The sequence below is a fragment of the Entelurus aequoreus genome, linkage group LG13 (assembly GCF_033978785.1).
Source record: "Entelurus aequoreus isolate RoL-2023_Sb linkage group LG13, RoL_Eaeq_v1.1, whole genome shotgun sequence".
Classification (NCBI taxonomy): Eukaryota; Metazoa; Chordata; class Actinopteri; order Syngnathiformes; family Syngnathidae; genus Entelurus; species Entelurus aequoreus.
This window is the reverse complement of record NC_084743.1, coordinates 68,102,329-68,117,368: the sequence shown is the minus strand read 5'-3', so window position 1 is coordinate 68,117,368 and position 15,040 is coordinate 68,102,329. Positions and strand designations below refer to the sequence as shown.

The window sequence follows — 15,040 nt, the reverse complement described above, 5'->3', positions numbered from 1 at the left end:
AAGGACGACACCGCAGCGCTCCAATAAAACACACTCAGATCTTCTGTTCCTAGCCGATTCTACATAAAAAATAACGTAAAATAACGCAGTAACGCATCATGTAGTAACGGTAACTGAGTTACTGAATATAAAAAATAACGCGTTAGATTACTAGTTACCACTGAAAATAACGGTGTTACAGTAACGCGTTAGTCCCAACACTGCTTCTCAGTGTCTTTTCTGTGTTTTTTGACAAGGTTTATCCATTTTGCTGACTCAATATGAGTCCCACAAACTCAACAGACCAGCATGATTCATTGTTTAAGTACAGTGTTTTATGCCCTGATGTCGTTGTGGCTTGTGCAGCCCTTTGAGACACTTGTGATTAAGGGCTATATAAATAAACTTTGATTGCCTGATTGATTGAAATACCGTCACAACGTCAGACAAGCAGAAATGCACAAAGCTTGTCTATTAACAGCGGAAGTCACTGCTTCTTCTTCTACTTCCGTTTTCGGTATGTGCTGCGCATGTCAAAATAAAGTATTCCAATTTTAAGGTGTGATGCATGAAAATGCATGTCATAACCAGAAAAAATGTCTCAGGGTCCATGTACACCAGGGGTATCCAAAGTAAAAATAAGATTAAAAAAAACAAAACAAACGTGATATAAAAGAGCAAACAGGTGAAATGTAACAAGAAAATGTTGCAATGTTTACTCTAATAACACAAAGCTCGCATGTAGGCTGTTTCTTTCTTTAAAAAATTATAATTAATCAAAATCAACGTCATTATGAATTATTGACCTATTCAAGGCTCCAATTACGTCACATTAAATATTCCACTTTGAGATATTCTTTGGGGAAAATGTAGCAGATTTTGTGTTTGCCATATAAAAAACTGAGCTGTTGTTTTTTAAAAGAAGGGCCTAAAACGAACAAACAAAAAACGTAAACAACAATAAAACTTAGAATTGATGGACAGATCTGAAGCTGATCTCGAGATTATTGTGCTAAAAGTAATCAGTAAAAAGCATAATTTATTTTTTAACACTTTAATGAGTAGAACCCTTTTGGATCCCCAATAATTTTAGTGGGATTTTTTTTCGCATGTGTCATTGCTCAAAAAATGTCAATGTTGTTATGAGTTATTGACCTTTTTAAGGCTCCAATTATTTTATAATCTCAAATATTCCACTTTAAAATTGAATTGGGGGAAAATATTGCATATTTGGTGTTTTTTTTCTCCATAAAAAACCTGGGTTTTCTTTGACAAAAAGGGCATACAACTTAAATTTTTAAAAACGTTTTTTTGACAGATAGACCTAATGTTGATCTAGAGATTTAAACTTTGAATAATAATAATAATAATAATAATAATAATAATAATAATAATAATAATAATAATACTAAATGACACATTTTTTATATTTTTTTGACTAAAACTCTTTGGGTTCACCGGGATCAAGCCTGAGTGGCGGCCTAAATGTATATTTTTTTATACATTTATTGTATTGGTTTTTAAAATAAAAAATATCAAAATGGCCCCCGCTTGCTTTGATTTTTCAGTGTGCGGCCCTCAGTGGAAAAAGTTTGGACACCCCTGATGTACACAGTAAGATTTTAATCTGAATGATGATCAGAAGAAATACGTTTTGGCTAGTGACAAAAACATACTGACACCTACTGTAGAGGTAAGGGTTAAACCGGAGGACAGTGTTTGGAATCAGTCCAAAATGATGCAGTTTGTCCAAAAGAAGATAAGAATCAACAACAACATTATGTTATGGAAGCGCAACAACATCAAAAACCTGTGGTCTCTTGGCTGCTAGTCCCATTTCTTCCTCTTTAATCTCCTACCCAACGAGAAATCTTTGCTATTTTGCTAAACGAGCGTCTGCAGGGAGCTCTATAGAATACCATAACAACAACACGGCATACCAGGATCGCGGCAGACGGCGCCGATCACGACGGATAAGAAAAGAGTTAAGAAGTTCTCCGCACAATTCTTGATGGGAAGGCGGCCAGTCTGAGAACAGCCCTGCAATAATAGCTGACTCGTGCCCTTTCGCCACACTACTTTTATGGCTTTACAAAAACACACAGAGGAGGGGCCTTTGGCGAGCCGAATACTCGAGTACTTTACACTCCCGTCTATGTTTACACTTCTCTTGCAAGGTTTTATTACATTTGACACATGGCTGCGGAGGATGTAAGGATATGACATGCAATTATTACTGCACTTTCACTGTATTACATGATATGACTGAATGATGTATACATTATAATGAGACCTGAATTATCTCACCAGTCTTTTTACTGCACAGACAAAACCCCAGTGTTTCCCATACATGCATTTATGTTAAGATCCGTGGCCCGGATCATAGTTTGTTTACGTTTTGTCTCTTGTTGGCTCAGTTGTGTTTCAGCACCCCTGTTTTGTGTCTCCTTGGTTGCCATGGTTATTTATTGTTTTAGTGATCGGGATGCTCACCTGTTTCCGAGCGCTAATCAGAGAGCTATTTAGTCCTGCCTTTTCCCGTCACTCAGTCTGGTTTCCTTGTTTGCATCACGCAACAGCTAACGACATTGAGTTGAGTTTGAGTTTATTTGGAACATGCAAGCATACAACATGATACATCACATTTTCCTGTTTCTCTATTCAACATGTTCGAAAAGGAGTAGGAAGAAGCAGAGCTTATTTAATCCTAACCCTTTTCCTTTACATAGCAGTTGCTAAAACTTTTGTTTACTTCCTGTTCTCAATTTATTCACAATACACTCCATTAATAATCACAATAAAAATAAATAAATGAATAAATAATATTCGGTGAAGTAAGTTACATTTCATATGGTGAGATGAGTAAGATTATTTTGAAAATGAACGGGTGGATAGACGAAATAAATTCAGAATGTTTATCATGGTTCTTCCTCTTTGTACATTGTAAACACTTTAAAGGCCTACTGAAAGCCACTACTACCGACCACGCAGTCTGATAGTTTATATATCAATGATGCAATCTTAACATTGCAACACATGCCAATACGGCCGGGTTAACTTATAAAGTGCAATTTTAAATTTCCCGCGAAACTTCCGGTTGAAAACGTCTATGTATGATGACGTTTGCGCGTGACGTCAATGGTTGAACCAGAAGTATTCGGACACATTGTATCCAATACAAAAAGCTCTGTTTTCATCGCAAAATTCCACAGTATTCTGAACATCTGTGTTGGTGAATCTTTTGCAATTTGTTTAATGAACAATGAAGACTGCAAAGAAGAAAGCTGTAGGTGGGATCGGTGTATTAGCGGCTGGCTGCAGCAACACAACCAGGAGGACTTTGACTTGGATAGCAGACGCGCTATCCGACGCTAGCCGCCGACCGCATCGATGATCGGGTGAAGTCCTTCGTCGCTCCATCGATCGTTGGAACGCAGGTGAGCACGGGTGTTGATGAGCAGATGAGGGCTGGCGTAGGTGGATAGCTAATGTTTTTAGCATAGCTCTGTGAGGTCCCGTAGCTAAGTTAGCTTCAATGGCGTGTTAGCAACAGCATTGTTAACCTTCGCCAGGCTGGAAAGCATTAACCGTGTAGTTACAGGTCCATGGTTTAATAGTATTGTTGATTTTCTGTCTATCCTTCCAGTCAGGGGTTTATTTCTTTTGTTTCTATCTGCAGTTAAGCCCGATGCTATCACGTTAGCTCCGTAGCTAAAGTGCTTCGCCGATGTATTGTCGTGGAGATAAAAGTCACTGTTAATGTCCATTTCGCGTTCTCGACTCTCATTTTCAAGAGGATATAGTATCCGAGGTGGTTTAAAATACAAATCCGTGATCCACAATAGAAAAAGGAGAAAGTGTGGAATCCAATAAGCCCTTGTACCTAAGTTACGGTCAGAGCGAAAAAAGATACGTCCTGCACTGCACTCTAGTCCTTCACTCTCACGATCCTCATCCACGAATCTTTCATCCTCGCTCAAATTAATGGGGTAATCGTCGCTTTCTTGGTCCCAATCGCTCTCGCTGCTGGTGTAAACAATGGGGAAATGTGAGGAGCCTTTCAACCTGCGACGTCACGCAAGGCTTTTTTTATCAGCGACCAAAAGTTGCGAACTTTATCGTCGATGTTCTCTACTAAATCCTTTCAGCAAAAATATGGCAATATCGCGAAATGATCAAGTATGACACCTAGAATGGATCTGCTATCCCTGTTTAAATTTAAAAAATTCATTTCAGTAGTCCTTTAAGTTTAAAGAGTTTCTTGAAGTGGATCATATTAGTACATTTTTGATTGCTCTGCTTAATCCATTCCATAATTTAATTCCACATACTGATATACTGAAGGTCTTAAGTGTTGTACGTGCATACAAATGTTTTAAATTACATTTTTCTGTAAGATTATATTTCTCCTCTTTTTTTGAGAAGAATTGTTGTATATTCTTGGGTAGCAGGTTATAGTTTGCTTTGTGTATAATTTTAGTTGTTTGCAAATTCACTATGTCGTGGAATTTCAGTATCTTTGATTCAATAAATAAAGGGTTTGTATGTTCTCTATATCCAACATTATGTATTATTCTAACTGATCTTTTTTGTAACACCGTTAATGAATGAAGTGTACTTTTGTAATTATTTCCCCATATTTCTACACAATAACTCAGATATGTAACACTAGTGAGCAGTAGAGAATATGAAGTGAGTTTTTGTCTAGAACATGTTTTGCTTTATTCATTATTGACGTGTTTCTTGCTACTTTATGTTGTATATTTTTTACATGAGATTTCCAGTTCAATTTATCATCAATCATTATACCTAGAAATTTGGTTTCATTTACTCTTTCAATTTCTATTCCGTCTATTTGTATTTGTGTTTGACTTTCTCTTCTACTGTTACCAAATAGCATTATTTTAGTTTTACTGAGAATCAACGATAGTCTGTTTTTGTCAAACCATCTTTTTAATTTGTTCATTTCTTCTGTTATTATTTGTATTAGCTTCTGTGTGTTCTCTTCTGAACAAAACACATGTTCTACCTGCTTCCATGCAAACCCGTAGGCTAAGTATCATTCTATAGTTTGATTCCTCTTTCTATGCTAGCCTCCTTAAAGGCCTACTGAAATGAAATTTTATTATTTAAACGGGGATAGCAGGTCCATTCTATGTGTCATACTTGATCATTTCGCGATATTGCCATATTTTTGCTGAAAGGATTTAGTAGAGAACAACGACGATAAAGTTCACAACTTTTGGTCTCTGATAAAAAAAAGCCTTGCCCCTACCGGAAGTAGCGTGACGTAGTCAGTTGATCATCTCCTCATATTTTCCTATTGTTTTCAATGCAGCTAGAGCGATTCGGACCGAGAAAGCGACGATTACCCCATTAATTTGAGCGAGGATGAAAGATTTGTGGATGAGGAACGTTAGAGTGACGGACTAGAATGCAGTGCAAGACATATTTTTTTCGCTCTGACCGTAACTTAGGTACAAGCTGGCTCATTGGATTCCACACTCTCTCCTTTTTCTATTGTGGATCACGGATTTGTATTTTAAACCACCTCGGATACTATATCCTCTTGAAAATGAGAGTCGAGAACGCGAAATGGATATTCACAGTGACTTTTATCTCCACGACAATACATTGACGAAACACTTTAGCTACGGAGCTAACGTGATAGCATCAGGCTCAAATGCAGATAGAAACAAAATACATAAACCCCTGACTGGAAGGATAGACAGAAAATCAACAATACTATTAAACCATGAACATGTAAATACACGGTTAATGCTTTCCAGCTTGGCGAAGCTTAAAAATGCTGTTGCTAACGACGCCATTGAAGCTAACTTAGTATAACGGGACCTCACAGAGCTATGATAAAAACATTAGCGCTCCACCTACGCCAGCCAGCCCTCATCTGCTCATCAACACCCGTGCTCACCTGCGTTCCAGCAATCGACGGCGCGACGAAGGACTTCACCCGATCATCCGTGCGGTTGTCGGCTAGCGTCGGCTAGCGTCGGCTAGCGTCGGCTAGCGTCGGCTAGCGTCGGCTAGCGTGTCTGCTATCCAAGTAAGTCCTCCTGTTTGTGTTGCTATAGCCAGCCGCTAATACACCCATCCCACCTACAACTTTCTTCTTTGCAGTCTCCATTGTTCATTAAACAAATTGCAAAAGATTCACCAACACAGATGTCCAGAATACTATGGAATTATGAGATGAAAACAGAGCTATTTTGTATTGTTTTCAATGGGGTACCGATACTTCTGTTTCACTGGCTACGTCACGCGCATACGTCATCATCCAAAGGCGTTTTCAACCGGAAGTTTAGCGGGAAATTTAAAATTGCACTTTATAAGTTAACTAGGCCGTATTGGCATGTGTTGCAATGTTAAGATTTCATCATTGATATATAAACTATCAAACTGCGTGGTTGGTAGTAGTGGGTTTCAGTAGGCCTTTAAGCGTTGCCTCCCGTGCTATTGGCTTGCCTTTGTTTGTTCCTGTATGATTTATACTAATAAATCATTTCCTACCTGCACGCTTCGTCCGGAGTTGTCCGTCTGCATCCTGGGAGAACGACCTCCGCATAACCATGCGACCCGATCGTTACAGAAGGAAACCAGACTGAGTGACAGGGAAAAGGCAGGACTAAATAGCTCTCTGATGAGCGCTCGGAATTAGGTAAGCGTCCCGAACACTAATCAGAGACAGGTGAAAACAATAAATAACCAAGGAGACACAAAACAGGGGTGCTGAAACAGAACTAAGCCAACAAGAGACAAAACGTACACAAACTATGATCCGGGCCACGGATCTTAACAACTTACTCGCGACATTTGCTCATTTTTTCATAACGTACACTACACAGTGACGTCAACGTCGGAAAAATAACCAAATATAGCGTATATCAGACTGACTCGCGCGTAGCATCCATGACAGGGACCAGACACCCGTGTCCGGCTCGGTGCACATGCTTCCCATCTTCCACAGGTGGTGTTTAGTCTGCCCCTGCCAGGGTTACCTCCCACTTTTTTTTCTCCACCGTTTCTTCAACTGAACGGGGTCTTTTAGAGAGCGCCTGCATAACACTCCGCCAGTCACAAGGTGTGTGGTTTTACTAGCCAGTGAACAGGGAAGAATGTAACACACATATCAGGAAGTATGAAAAAATAATAATCAACATGGCGGTTTTCACACCACCAAAACATAATGCTTCACTGCCACTTCTTTGGTCCAATAATATACACACAGTGGAAGCCAAAAACCTTTCTGGGCATCACTTCTGTTCAGGGTGTGAACACACTAAAACAGGGGTGTCCAAAGTGCGGCCCGCAGCTAATTGTTTACCAGCCCGCCACACATTCTGCAAAAATTGCCAAATTGATAGTATTGCAAAAATGAAAAAAAACTGTGGAATGAGGTAGGGCTGCAACAACTAATCGATTAAATCGATTAAAATCGATTATTAAAATAGTTGTCGATTAATTTAGTCATCGATTCGTTGGATCTATGCTATGCGCATAGGATTTTTTTGGTTTGTTTTTTAAATAATACTTTATTTATAAGCTGCAACATGTACAAACAGCTGAGAAACAATAATCAAAATAAGTATGGTGCCAGTATGCTGTTTTTTTTCCAATAAAATACTAGATAGGATAGAAATTTACTTTGTCTCTTTTATCCAATTATTAATCGATTAATCGAAGCAATAATCGACAGATTAATCGATTATGAAATTAATCGTTAGTTGCAGCCCTAGAATGAGGTGAAATCTAACGAGAAAAAGTTGCAATGTTGACACACAAAGCTGCCATGCAGGCTGTTTTTTATTCTTTTGTCTTTCTTTAGTTTTCTTTTTTTTGCCATTGCTCCAAAAAAAAAAAAAGACAAAAAAATCTATGTTATAATGAATTATTGACCTATTCAAGGCTCCAATTACTTCAAAAATGTCACTTTAAAATGTTTTATGTGGAAAACATATTGCATATATTGTGTGGTTGCCATATAAAAACATCAAAGATTTCTTTGACAAAAGAGCATAAAAACAAACAAAATAATAGTTCAAATGTAAAACTGACAGATATATCTGAAGTTGATCTCGTAACTTAAGTGTTGAAAGTAAAAAAAAACAAATAAAAATGTATCACTTTATGAGTGGGGGACCTTTTGGATCCCAAACATATTTAAAGGGATTTTATTAATATTTTCACTGATTTCTCAAAAATATTAAAGAATTAAAATCAATGGTGTCCTGCATTATTGATCTTTTAGAGCTCTAATTACTAAATACTGCATATTTCCAGCTTTGCTATAAAAAACAAAGTTGTCTTTGACAGAAAAGGCATAAAACCTTTTTTTTTTTTTTTTTTACTTTTTATCAACCTGAAGTTGATATAGAGATTTACTGTGAGCGTTAAATAAAAAATAATAACTGACTGGGAGCCGTAAAGGTTAAAAAAAACATATATTTGGTTATAGTTTGAAAATGAAAAATATCAAAATGGCCCTCGCATGCTTACATTTTTCCGTGTGCGGCCCTCAGTGGAAAAAGTTTGGACACCCCTGCTCTAAAACCTTTTGGGTGCGTTGGAAGTAGGCAGAGGTGGGTAGTAACGTGCTACATTTACTTAAGTAACGTTTTAGATCAATTCTACTTGTAGTTTTAATGAAACATACTTTTTATTTTTAATTGAGCATTTTTGAGAGGAACAAACACTACTTTTACCCTGTTACATTGACTTTCCTGTAACGTCGTGGTCGCATGGTTATGCGCGGGTCGTTCTCCCAAGATGCAGCAGGAACTCAGGAGGCAAGGTGCAGGTAAGACCATAGGCGCCGATTCAAAAACGACAAACACATTTTGGAAGAATATTTGCACCGCGACACAACATAAACACTACAGAACAAATTCCCAGAATTCCCTGCAGCACCAACTCTTCCGGGACGCTACAATATAAACAAACGCCATTGGCGGATCTACACCTAACATCCACTGTAATGATACCACGTATAATAGCGTGCTATGATTACATCGATATTTTTTAACATCACAAAATCTGCTTTCGTTTTTTTTGTATTTATATATTTTTTATAAACTCAGGAAATATGTCCCTGGACACATGAGGACTTTGAATATGACCAATGTATGATCCTGTAACGACTTGGTATCGGATTGATACCCAAATTTGTGGTGCCATCCAAAACTGATGTAAAGTATCAAACAACAGAAGAATAAGTGATTATTACATTTTAAAAGAAGTGTAGATAGAACATGTTAAAAGAGAAAGTAAGCAGATATTAACAGTAAATGAACAAGTAGATTAATAATAAATTTTCTACCAGTTGTCCTACAACAAACAAAATAATAGAATGGAAAATGACACAATATGTTACTGCATAGGTCAGCAGGCTAATTAGGAGTCTTTGTTTGCTTACTTACTACTAAAAGACAAGTTGTCTTGTATGTTCACTATTTTATTTAAGGACAAAATTGCAATAAGAAACATATGTTTAATGCACCGTAAGATTTTTTTTTGTTAAAATAAAGCCAATAATGCAAATTTTTGTGGTATACGTTATTTAGAAAAGTACCGAAAAGTGTCGAAAAGTACCAAAATACTTTTGGTACCGGTACCAAAATATTGGTATCGGGACAACACTAATACACACACACCGAGCACCCACTGGCAGAAATGTAGATCGCCGCCTATGGGTGGGACAAAGATTTATTCGCATAAATCATACAGGATACACAATAAATAAAACTAGCGTGTCGATCGCACGGGAAGCAAAGCTAAGGAAGTTAGCATAAGGAATTAAATAAGTAGACGACGTAACTTGTTGCATCGAAGCAAATAAGACAGCCAAACAGTTTGTGGAGAAAGACAGGAGTATGTAGCTCAGGAGCAGGTGAGCGTCCCGAACACTAATCAGAGGCAGGTGAAACTAGTCAGCACCCATGGAAACCAAAACACAAACCCAAGGGTGCTGAAAACAGAACTGAGGTAGTCAAACTGACAGAACAAAACATGATCCGGGCAAAAGATCATAACATTTCATTCCGATCATTACATTTATTTAAATCACAATTATTTATAATTATTTATTAAGGCTTGCCAAGACATATTCTTAAGTCAGCGATCCTGCTTCCGTTTTACAGGCACCGTTTGGAAACAATTAATAGATGTAAATACATATCTACAAAATATTTCTGTGTAAATAACTCATTTCACAACTTTATACATATCTGCGGCTTATAGTCTGATGCGGAATATATGTAAACATATTTTTTTCTTGTAAAATTTAGTGCGTGCTGCTCTATAGTCCGACCAAAATTAGGTACCGGTAATATTTTTGGCCGCTGTAACATTACACACAGTTTGAACAGTAACACTGTGTTTGAATGCAGGAAAATAAAACACTGTACTTAAACAATGAATCAAATCTTTGGCGTAGCACGAGAGTTTGAGAATTATTGAATGTTTAAATGTTTTATGCCAACAAAGCGAGATGTTTGATAGAAAACGCTCAAACATAGAATGTGCTAGCTTGATGATACTTTACACTGGATTCGCCTAAGACATGCTACTAATTAGCATTAGCGATTTTACATGGCGATTTCGACACCTTCAAATTTGGTAATGAAAACTACAACTAAGATGTGAGTTACAATCAAACAGCAGGTGAGTAATAAATACAATACTTACAGTACAAACACTTTGTAAGGCGGAACAAAAGACAACATTGCCACATTCAACTTAATGACAAAGACTACTTATTAGCTCGTCAACACACACTGTTGTCTATACACTACAGTGTTTCCCATTAACTGCCAACATACCTGTGGCGGTGTGGGCGTGGCTATGGGCGTGGCTATGGGCGTGGTCACAGACATCATCGAGTAATTTGCATAATTTTCTACAATATGATTTTCTCTAAAAAGGCTCAAAAAATGTATACTCAATAATTAATAATAACAGTTTTGTTTTAAACGTCCATCCATCCATCCATCCATCAATTTTACAATATAATTACAACACTTTGTGTACATATTTGTATACAGATTTGAACAATAAGTTATTCACTGAAATATATGTATTAATCGTGGTTCTTACAAAAAATATATCTTATAAAATATAAAAGCTAAAATGTCTCTTAAAGCTCTGCCCCTTTAATTAGTACATACTAAATAATTTAACTTTAGCCTACTACTACAACCATATTATTTACCAGCAACATAAAGTGAAACAGAGGCAGAGGTGTCCTGCCACAGTCAGTAACAAATAAACAGAAAACAGTAGCGGTCAAATACAAATAAGGCAACAAGAGAAGTATCCTACACTTCTCTTTTGTAAAGTAAATCTGAACAGCCTATATGGGCATCTACATCAATTATATGATTTGCCTAAGAAGCTGGACAGGACAAAAAATAAATAAATAAATAAATAAAAAATATATATATACATTTGTGGCGGACGTAATTCTTTCGTGGCGGGCCGCCAAAAATAAATGAATGTGTGGGAAACACTGCACTACTGTCATTTAACGTATTGGAATTGCAACTGCACGCAAGTGTACTGTATAATACTTGCAAATGAGACTCAGACATGTAATAAGAAAAAAAGATATAGCAATTGGACAGCAATGTTATTATAATCAGCTAATTTTTTAATTATATTAAACAATTAGATTTATTTATTAAACTATTAATATTCATTAACACACAATGTACCAAAAATTGGTAATGTTGAGTCGGTACTCAACTGGTGAAAAGTAACCATCCGTTACTGGAAGAGACTTTCAATGAATGCATGTCTTATTACTTATGAATGAAAATGTCTAAACCCAGTTGAAAACTACCGTTTGCCAAAATGACTTTTTAACGGTATTCGAGGCCAACTAAAGTAATAATGTTGTCGAAAAGTCATCATGATGAGTGATCCAAAAATGCAACGAGCCAAAGCCGCTGCCCCCACCCAAGGCTGGACCGTATCCATCGTACGGCCAGAGTTTGATATTGAATTTCTTGTTTAAATTGTCGTCATTCATCTGCCTGCAGTGAGAGAGTTTCATTCACAAGGTGAAGGCCAAAATAAAGGGGATCAGAAAAAATGTCATTATTGGTGTTATTTTAACACAAAATCTCATGATAGATTAAACATATATTTCTTATTGCAATCAAAGATCAATTTTGGCATTAAATAAGATAGAGAACTTCTCTTTTAGTTGCAAGTAGAGGTGTGGACTCGAGTCAAATGACTTGGACTCGAGTCAGACTCGAGTCATGACTTTGATGACTTTAGACTCGACTTGACAAAATGTAAAGAGACTTGCAACTCGACTTAGACTTTAACGTCAATGACTTGTGACTTCACTTGGACTTGAGCCTTTTGACTTGACAAGACTTGCTACTTTCCCCAAAACCCAAAGATTAAAAAGTTATTCAGGAGCGCTCCGTATCTTTCATTGTGTACAAGTGTGTCTGTCAGCGTGTTGTTCCTGTCAGTTCGACATCCAATCAAATTAGATCCACGTTGATTTCATCCCACAGCATTCATCCAATCAAATTGCAGGACAACCAACGAAGAAGAGCTGTCAAACAACGCGCCAGTGAGGAAAAATTATCATGCCAAGGATAGTTTCGTTCGGGTATTAAAACTACGAGTTGGTCAACAAAAAAGGAATTGCAGTATGCAAAACATGCGGTTCGAAGATTACAGACGTAGACGCAACAACTTCCAACTACGTTCGACATTTGAAGTTGCACAAAGAAGGGTAAGTTTTGAATGTAAGCTAACGTTTATTGGCTAAGTAACGTGACTTTTATTTGCTGTGTAGTTAAATCAGTGAGGCTGTAAACTCACTGCTAACGTTATAACTAGGGATGTCCGATAATGGCTTTTTTGCCGATATCCGATATTCCGATATTGTCCAACTCTTAATTACCGATACCGATATCAACCGATACCAATATATACAGTCGTGGAATTAACACATTATTACGCCTAATTTGGACAACCAGGTATGGTGAAGATAAGTTCCTTTTTAAAAAAATTAATTAAATAAAATAAGATAAATACATTTTTAAAAAATTCTTGAAGAAAAAAGAAAGTAAAACAATATAAAAACAGTTACAAAGAAACTAGTAATTAATGAAAATGAGTAAAATTAACTGTTAAAGGTTAGTACTATTAGTGGACCAGCAGCACGCACAATCATGTGTGCTTACGGACTGTATCCCTTGCAGACTGTATTGATATATATTGATATATAATGTAGGAACCAGAATATTAATAACAGAAAGAAACAATCCTTTTGTGTGAATGAGTGTGAATGGGGGAGGGAGGTTTTTTGGGTTGGTGCACTAATTGTAAGTGTATCTTGTGTTTTTTATGTTGATTTAGGGGCGTGGCGAAGTTGGTAGAGTGGCCGTGCCAGCAATCGGAGTGTTGCTGGTTACTGGGGTTCAATCCCCACCTTCTACCATCCTAGTCACGTCCGTTGTGTCCTTGGGCAAGACACTTCACCCTTGCTCCTGATGGCTGCTGGTTAGCGCCTTGCATGGCAGCTCCCGCCATCAGTGTGTGAATGTGTGTGTGAATGGGTGAATGTGGAAATACTGTCAAAGCGCTTTGAGTACCTTGAAGGTAGAAAAGCGCTATACAAGTATAACCCATTTATCATTTATTTATCATTTATTTAATAAATAAAAAATTTAAAAATTAAAAAAAAAAAAAAAAACGATACCGATAATAAAAAAAACTGATAATGATAATTTCCGATATTACATTTTAAAGCATTTATCGGCCCATAATATCGGCAGGCCGATATTATCAGACATCTCTAGTTATAACCATAGACATCTTATAAGTAGACGCAGCATCGAGCGCTACTGCCTACTGGCGCTGACGAGACGCGGGGCCGCCATCTTGGAGTGGTGATCCGCTCCATAGACATCTTATAAGTAGACGCAGCATTGGCTGCTGTGACGCGAGAAATTCGGCCGCCATCTTGAAGTGGGGATGAGGAGCCGGCGAGCAGCCTAAACTGACAGTGTTCAGCGTTTTCCTGCTCGAATGAGCGGACTGTTGAAAATAGGAATCGGGGGATTACTTTTCACAGGTAAGATTTAACATTAACTTAGTATTGGTTATATTTTGCGAAGATAATATTACCACAGAGTTAAAAAGGAGCAAAGATCTTCAATATTTGTGCCACGCCGTCCTTGACACATTGCAAGTGGTGCTCTAGATTTTTTTTTTAATGCATTCTAGTATAGTAAATAATAGTCTGCTTACCACTATTTTGCCCATAAATTCTGATAAATACCCATTCAAAAAGCGCCAACAATACTCCATTTACATTTTGTGACTTGAATATTAACCAAGTATTAGTGATATTGTTATTATAAACGGAAATTTGCGTCCTTTCTGATTTCAATGCGTAAAAAGACACAAAAAGTGTGGTAATTCCAACAGTGCAAACTAATTAAATGAAAGGAAATATTATTTATGGGTTATACTTGTGTAGCGCTTTTCTACCTTCAAGGTACTCAAAGCGCTTTGACACTATTTCCACATTCACCCATTCACACACACATTCACACTCTGACGGCGTTAACCACAACCCATCAGGGGCAAGGGTGAAGTGTCTTGCTCAAGGACACAACGGACATGACTAGATTGGTAGAAGCTGGGGATCGAACCAGGAACCCTCAGGTTGCTGGCACGGCCACTCTCCCAACACGCCACACCGTCCTTGACACATTGCAAGTGGTGCGGTGGAATTTTTTTTTTTTAATGCATACTAGTGTAGTAAATAATAGTCTGCTTACCACTATTTCGCCCATAAAATCTGATAAATACCCATTCAAAAAGCGCCAACAATACTCCATTTACATTTTGTGACTTGAATATTAACCAAGTATTAGTGATATTGTTATTATAAGCGGAAATTTGCGCCCTTTCTGATTTCAATGCGTAAAAAGACACAAAAAGTGTGGTAATTCCAACAGTGCAAATTAATTGAAATGAAAGGAAATATTATTTATGGGTTATACTTGTGTAG

At 37.3% G+C, this 15,040-nt stretch overlaps 1 protein-coding gene across 1 annotated transcript in view; it reads right to left on the bottom strand.

Annotated features, from left to right (window-relative positions):
* LOC133663649 (PTB-containing, cubilin and LRP1-interacting protein-like) overlaps nucleotides 1-15,040 on the bottom strand; it is a 100,104-nt gene that overhangs the window by 3,803 nt on the left and 81,261 nt on the right. The window lies entirely within an intron of this gene.